This window comes from Drosophila miranda, chromosome XR (genome assembly GCF_003369915.1).
Source record: "Drosophila miranda strain MSH22 chromosome XR, D.miranda_PacBio2.1, whole genome shotgun sequence".
Taxonomy (NCBI): Eukaryota; Metazoa; Arthropoda; class Insecta; order Diptera; family Drosophilidae; genus Drosophila; species Drosophila miranda.
Window position 1 is genome coordinate 43,140,608 of NC_046674.1, and position 8,643 is coordinate 43,149,250.

Consider the following 8,643-nt stretch of genomic DNA (forward strand, 5'->3'; position numbering starts at 1 on the left):
GGTCAAAAATCAATATACCAGGCAAATGTAGGGTGTCGCGTCGAGTAGCTCAAGCGCTTACGTACCTGGTTCGTTGTTGTACCCAAACGAGGTCAAAAAATGCACGAGGTCGTGCAATGGTTTGCACCTATCGATGGCCAAATTTAGTGTTGATTGGCGAAACACGATTTTTTTCTCAATTAATAGTTGGATCCTACTGACACCGAACGAATATACCCGACGAATACAGGGTAACACGTCACTTGGTGTTCGGCTTGGATCAAGCGCGCCAAACGAAAAGAACAGCGATTGGCAACGGTGAGGAGCGAAACGAAAGTTCACCGCTGCAGCTGCGTATTGGTATGCGTGCTTTACTTTGACCCAACTATATATTTTACACAACGAGAACGAGAAAGGGGAAGGGGTGACAGCGATTGCAGTTAAAACGAGGGGAACGTTGTGAGTTGCTGCGTACACCGCAACTCTACAGTTATACCCGATACTAAGTCAGTATGGCTCTCCTGCGGCAGACGCCGCTAATATTGAACCACACGACAAAGAGTGCGTGCGAGAGAGACAGAAAATCAGTCTAAGCGTGACGTCGGGCGCTGCGTGGCCACTGCAAATTGATTTCTTGCTTTTGGCTACAAAAATGATCCGATCTGATCCAGATTCAGCAATCTGATAGATATAGTCATTATCTATGATTTTGCGTTTTTAGTTTTCTCGAATGTGCAATATTGTGGATGCAACACATTTTCGTCCTTTGTGGGGGCGGAAGGGGGTGGGGCGAAATTCTGAGATATACGTTTTATAGTGAGATCTAACAGAAGTGCGGATACCAAATTTGGTTACTCTAGCCTTAATAGTCTCTGAGATTTGTGGATGCCCCAGATTTTCGTCCTTTGCGGGGGCGGAAGGGGGTGTGGCGAAATTTGGACACGAAACGGTCAAGGTCCGATATCACAGGAGTGTGGATACCAAATTTGGTTGCTCTGGCTCTTATAGGTTCTGAGATCCTTGAACTCATATTTTGCAATTGGCAAAGCCGACCCTGAAACCTGTGTGTTAGAGAGAGACAGAGCGAGAAAGAATGAAATTGTTTTCTTGATTCTGGCTATAATAATTATACGATCTGGTTGAGATTTTACACTCTAGAACATATAGTCATCCTCTACGATTCTGCGTTTTTGGCTTTATCGTATCTTTAAAAATGTGGATGCCACAGATTTTCGTCCTTTGTGGGGCGGAAGTGGGCGGGCGAAGTTTTGAAATATTTTTGTAGCAGTGACATATCACAGAAGTCTGGATACAAAACATCGTTGCTCTAGCTCTTATAGTCTTTGAGCACTAGGCGCTGAAGGGGACGGACGGACGGACGGACAGACGGACAGACAGACAGGGCTCAATCGACTCGGCTATTGATGCTGATCAAGAATATATATACTTTATGGGGTCGGAAACGATTCCTTCTGGACGTTACACACATCCACTTTTACCACAAATCTAATATACCCCAATACTCATTTTGAGTATCGGGTATAAAAATGAGTAATATGTGTTGCGTTCAAGATGGTTAGGTGTATGTATACATGTATTAATATATATGCTCAACTCTAACTACAGCATGCAAGTCTAGCTCTACTATGTCATACGTATGTGCTAAGAATTGAAAGCGAGGTGCAATTGTTTTAGCACAGGACAATAATTGGGATTTTTTAAATCTTTGCGTCTTTAAATTTTTTCAAAAATAACAAATAACACAAACAACTTATTAAATTGGAATTCAAGGTGTTCAACTCTCCTCTTCTGTCGCTGGATGATCTCACTAATTGGCTCTCCCTTGGCGGTATACGTAGCTGCAGACAGGGTATTGCACGACCAACGCGGTGATTTGCAGTCTGTTTTCAGTGTTCTTTTGTACACACGACGCGGTCAATTTGGCAATTTATGTTGCACATATGTATGTTAGATTTTGATATATTTGTTTATATATTTCTCAATCGTATCTCTTTTTTTTTTACTTCCAACAAAGTATTCTGAAAATTTCTTCTAATCCTAGCTTACGTTAGGTGGGAAAGCGGGGCTAATTTGCCAAGAGCGAGCTTTTATTGCGCTCCCGCTTTGCCCTAGACTTACACTAGACTTCATAAGATTCGATAAAGTAATAACAATAATAATAACAAAAACTAAATAAAATTCGACGCCAAATGTCGTTACGTTACCGGACCGGTCGCGTGCATGCAAGAAATATATATATTAGACTAATATTCGAGGAAAATTATACCTGAACTAAAAAAACAGCTAATATGCATTCAAAATACAACAAAATACTAATTACAAGAAAGATCTAATAGAAATCGTAAAGTTTATGCGACTCAACAAGTCAGGGCTATCTACGTCACCCTTGATCAAATTGTGCATTAACATCATACCAAGCATTTTTTCTACGATTTACTAAGAGTGAAAGGTATATTGAAAGCAATCTATTAGGCTAAGATGGTAATCTCACACCGGGGACCGAAATCGTTATAAGTTATGTTATAAAAACGAGGGGAAACGTTGTGAGTTGCTGCTGCGACCACAACACTAAATTTATATCCGATACTTAGTCTAAGAAGGCTAAGAAGAAGAAAAGGCCCACCAGAACTCTTACAAATCATCCCAATGTGCCATCCTCATCTTCCCGTCCTGTTTCCACCCTTCCAAAAAACTAACTTCTCTGAGTAACCTATCAGAATGTTAGAGGCTTACGTAGTAAGCTCAGCATTCTTTTCCGGGATAGTGTTGCATTTGCTTCCCACGTTATTGTGTTTAATGAAACCTGGTTAAAGCCGGACATTCTTAGTTCTGAGGTTTTGGCAGGTCGGTACACAACTTTTAGAAAGGACCGTTCGTCTCGACGTGCAGGAGGAGTTCTGATTGCAGTGGACTCTAACTTCACGTCTGAACACTTCACAGTCCAGGTTCAACACGCACTGGAATACCTGTGTGTAAAACTGATTTTTCCCGCTTTCACTATATTCATTACTTGCTCGTATATTCCTTGTTCGGAAATCTTTATGAGCAGCACTTGTCCGCTTGAACCGCTGTTTTTTCCTCGCTATCAGATAAAGATCATATGATAGTTCTTGGGGATTTTAACTTGCCAGGAACTGTTTGTTTTCCTACTTCTCACTCTCGCTATGTAACAGCTCGGTCAAACTTTTCAGTTCTTAATGCACAATGCTATAAGAACTACCTATCTCGATGCAGGATACGTTTTTTTTCAGGACCCTAAACAGTTTTACTGCTTCGTTAACAGTAATCGTAGAATGTCTGCACACCCATCCTCGCAATCATTATGTAATACTTCGGCAAATAGTGATCAGGCATTTGCCGATCTTTTTGCCCAAATTTTCCAAACCACCTATTCTGAGGAAAGCTACTCTGGTCATCCGTACCCATACGGTTTACGAGGTCGAACGGCATTTTCAGTCCCTTGTTAAATGAATGTAGTTTACTTCATGATCCTGTTCCTGTTGGCTACGGATTTTCGTCCTTTGTTGGGGCGGAAGAGGTGGGGCGAAATTTTGAGATATACGTTTTATAGTGAGATCTAACAGGAGTGCGGATACCAAATTTGGTTACTCTAGCGTTAATAGTCTCTGAGATTTGTGAATATCCCCAGATTTTCGTCCTTTGCGGGGGCGGAAGTGTTGTGGCGAAATTTTGAAACAAACTCGTCTCGGTCCGATATGTTAGGAGTGTGGATACCAAATTTGATTGCTCTAGCTTTTATAGTCTCTGAGATCTAGGCGCTAATGTTTTACTCTAAGCAAAGGCACCTATGCTACGTGTGTGTTAGAGAGAGACAGGGCGAGAAAAAATGAAATTGTTTTCTTGATGCTGGCTATAATAATTGTTAAGCTATTAAGCGTTTTTAACAACTGTTGCAATTTGAAGTTAATGAAAGTCGAGAGGCTGTTTATAATTCACAATTTATTTGCATATGTAAACCAACTTATCGCGTATGTACATATGGGGATGATTGGGGCGAACGGATGATGCGAGGATGTTAATCTAATAGCTGCGACGATTAGCTCAAGACTGGAAATGCAAGGGTTGACGGGCCAAATTGACGGGCCCTATGCAGCAAGCTTGGAGGCGAGCGAGAGAGTAGGATAGCCGAGAGCGTTAGAGCTGCTCGGGCCGCTGTTAAGCCGAGTACGAGAGATTGCGATATAAAGAGACGAAAGAATTCCGCTGCATGTGCATATGCGGTAGCAAAGGATCTTTACAGTGTCGGCATTGGAAATGACAACAACAAAATGCATTTCCTTTGGGCCGCACCACTTGCAATAATTTACAATATTTAAGCTGCTTGACCCGACATACTCCCCCCGTTGGAAGCCTGACTTTCAACAGCATCTTTAAGGGGCAGCAGGCACAGCTTGTTGACGGCGCGCTTGTGATTCCAGATGACGTCTTCAGCACAGCAACTCGGGAAACGCCACCTCGTCAGGCAAAATCTCGACCACTCTCGCCATTGGCCACTTCATGGGAGCAAGATTCTCATCCTTGACAAGAACCAAATCTGCGACTGCTAAACTGGGCTTCGCAGTGCGCCACTTTGAGCGCTGCTGCAGTGACGTGATGTACTCCTCCTTCCACCGGGACAAAAGAGCTGCTGCAGGTATGAAACGCGCTGCCAGCCGTCCAGGCGATCGAAGTTTAGCTGCGTGACGTCAGGCTCAGCGAACGAAGCAGGAGGGCCACCATTCAAGAAATGTGCTGGAGTTAGAAAATCTAGATCGGCAGGGCTCTCTGAAATTGAAACTAAAGGTCTTTAATTAATCACTGCAGTGATGTGGCACAACAGCGTCCGCAGCTCGTCAATCAAAGAACCGAGTTGCCTATCGCACGGTAAAAGTGGTACTTGCCGTCTTCACTGCAGCCTCCCATAGACCACCAAAATGAGGGGAGCGCGGAGGAATGAAATGCCAGTCCATAGCCTCGACCAAGCAAAAATCCAGCAGCGCCTTCTGATGGTCATCGCTGAGGACTAGGCGCTTTAATTTCCATCAGTGCATTCTTAGCGCCGACATTTCCTGAATTGTTGCTACTCTATTTGCAACAAATATATTAAATCTTGACGGCTCGTCCCGAATCCAAGAGAGCGCAACGGCAGAATCACACCAACAGTAACACAAAGCAACAGATGTACAAAGTAAGTGACTGCTAGAATGCTGACCCTTTGACACGACATAAATGCATGCATTATAAGCCTCGATGCTGGCATCGCAAAATCCGTGAATTTCCAGCGTAGAGTCAGGAAAGAGTACAAGCCGAGGAAATTCAAGTCGACGAATCTGACCAAAACTGGTGTATATTTCCTGCCACTCGTGTTCAGTGCGACAGGAAGGCTTTTATCCAGGACAACTTCTCTTGGCACAAACGCTGGAGAAAGATTTTGGATTAAGTAATTACGGGAACAGATAGTCCGAGAGGATCGTAGACAAAACAGAGCGCCTGCAGGAATTCGAAGAAGATTGTAGGGCCGAGAACGAAAATAACAGTTGATCAGAAACCGGATCCAAGCAAGTCCTAAAGTTTTAGTTACATGGCTGCCATCGTCGAACTTCAAAAAGGTTTCCTTGTCCTCTTCCGGAACTCCATCCAGCACAGCAGGCAAGTTCGAACACCATTTCCTCAATCTGAACTGACTCTAGACAAAATTCCAGCAGTTTGCTCCCGAATTCGGACAGCCTCTTCCTGAGAGCTGGCTCCAGAAATCAAGTCATCCACGTAGAAGTCACGGCGAAGGATTTCAGCTCCAACTGGAAACGCCATCTGCTCGTCCATTGCCAACTGATGCATCGCTCGCACAGATAAATAGAAGGCAGGCTTCGTCCCATAAGTATCGGGGTCCAATTGATACACACGCAAGTCTTCTTCCTGGAGTTTCTCCACAGAATACACTGCAAGTTGCTATCCTCGGTCGAGACTCTTACACAACGATACATCTTACAGATATCTCCGTAATCGCAACGGCGTATGAACGAAATCGAGCAAGAATATGAAACAGTTTGGGTTGGATTACAGACCAGCCATTAAAACGTCGTTCAGGGAATATCCAGATGAGGTTGAAGCGGATCCATCAAAAACGACGCGAAGCTTGATCGTAGAACTATCTTCCTTCATGACGCAATCGTGAGGCAAAAAATATCGGCAGTTGCTGATTGACTGGGTAAGGAACCTGAGACATATGGCTAAATCAAGGTACTCCTTTATAAATGCTGCATACTGAGATTTAAACATCAGGGCGCCGATCTAACTTTCTCTCAAGGGTCAGGAATCTGCGAAGCGCTTGATTGTAAGATTCTCCAAGGAGATCCAAATTATATTTTGCTGGCAGCCGAACACAATAATCGCCTTTATGTAGTCGACGGAAATGCTGCACAAAGTGTGCTTCACAATCTAGCTCTTCTTTGGTAGACTTTATTATTGGTTCGATGCAATTTTCTACCTCCCAAAACCTCCGAAGAAGCACCTCAAGCCGATCCTCTGGATTATTATCCTCAGCAGCTACGGCCCGAGCGCGAGAGACCATCAACGAGGAACTTTTAAACGCGAACAACCTCCAGACACGACCCATCCCAAGCGCGTTTTCTGAATTGAAGGCAATCCTGGCAGTAGCTTGACCTGACCAACACACAGGAGTTCGAAAAACAGACTTGCGCCAATTAGCAGATCGACGCGCTGCGGCTTATAAAGCTCCGGATCAGCTAGTGGTATGTTAGATGGAATGTTCAGTTTTGAGTGTCAATTCCAAAGCTTGGCTGTCGATCGGTTATGCTAGAGGCTATAATGGCAGTGATGAGAGTTGAGTAATCCGATGAGCGAGAGTGCAGGCTAACGTTGACCGAAAATCCATCCGTGACGAAGCTAGAGTCGCCTATTCCGAAACTGGAGTCGATGATTTCATTTTTCGAAAGCTGAAGCTGATTCGCGAAACGAGAAGTTATTAGATGCAACTGGGAGCCGGAATCCAGCAACGCTCGGCAGGAACTAAAACTCCGAAACGATTTTTGACTAAGACCGTGGCCGTGGCAAGTAGAACAAAATCATCTTGGGCAATAAGAGCAGACGAGGTAGACGCTGAAGTAGAGGGCTCAGTGGTATGCTCAGACGGCGTAGACTCAGACAGCGCAGACTGAGATGGAGTATACGGCGCTGATTTCCCTTGGACTGCGGTATCTTCAGGGCTACCAAAATGAAGGAGGGTATGGTGTCTACCCCCGCAGGTACGACAGTTGCTCGAGGTGCACTGAAGTAATCGATGCCCTGTTCTGAGGCAATTTATACACAACGAAAGCCGCTTGGCTTCTTTATGGCGATTTGTGGGTGACAGCGCTTTAAACTTCTGACAGTGCTGGACCTCGTGAGCACCATCGTTGCATAGCGCGCAGCGTGCTACGGTTTGGTTCGTTGTAACCAATGTGGACCTAGAATTATTATGCTTTCTACTTCTGCCCACCTGATTGCTCAACGCATAGCTTGCCATAGAAAAGTCATCGTTCCAATGATCTGCATCGCTGCTCCAAGAACGAGGCCATAGATTCCCACGACGGAATTAAGTTTGCGAATGCGGGGTCGTTGAATCGTCCACCCACTTCTCTTGGCTCGCTGGATCCAGTTTTCGGAGAAGTTTCTGCACGCCACGTTTAGCGGCGGGTATGCGAACTGGACGGACTTTTATTCAATGTTTGCCACCGTCATCGACAGCCATCCGACTTAACAAACATAGAAAGCTCCAGCATTGCGTTCCTGTCTGCGGGATTCGGGCTTTGGAGACTGTTCGGTCGCTGGAAATCTCAGATGGCAATTATGCTGTGGCATTAGATTTGTTGGAAAACAGATTCAATAATCGGCGATTGGTCTTTCAGGCACACATCAATGCGATCTTGGCGCTCCAGGCTGTGGAACCTGGGTCAGTGGTTATGCTTCGGGAGCTTTCAGACAAGTTCAATTCACATATGCGCGCGCTCCAGGGTTTGGGCACCACTGAGCAGATCGCAGGATCTGCACGTGCAAGGTAAGAATGAAGCGGCATGCGGCCGCTACTCTTAGCCATTTCCTCATAATCGCCGCCTTTAGCTAGCTGGCAAGTGACTCAAAATGTCACACAATCCACTGTTAATTTCGCTTCGATCCAATTCCTCAAGCTCGCAGTGAAACATCTCAAATTTGCCGATCAACTTCTCGACTTTCTCTTGCTTTACACGAGCATGTAGTAGTTACAGTCCGACGACTCATTCTGCCAGGCGGTAACTAACCTTTTCATTTTCTCGCATAATTCCGTTGACTTTAGCTTCAAAAAGGTACCCTGTTTTGCTCACTGGTCATTGGAATTTCGTTAGCAGCATTAATTTCCATGGTAGCGGCAGCGTTAGCAGGAGAGCAACGTCTCTAGCGGGAAGATGATCGCAAAGAGTAACATGAGCAATAGACGACAATAGCCGAGCTATGTACCAACCGTATATACAAAGGCGGCCGGTGTAAGAACGTTTCTTACTGGAAGATGACCGAAAAGAGATGCGCAAGCCAACAGCTACGTGCCTACAGAATATGCAGGGGAGGCCGTGTATATATGTATGGATAACTTATGAGGTCGATGACACT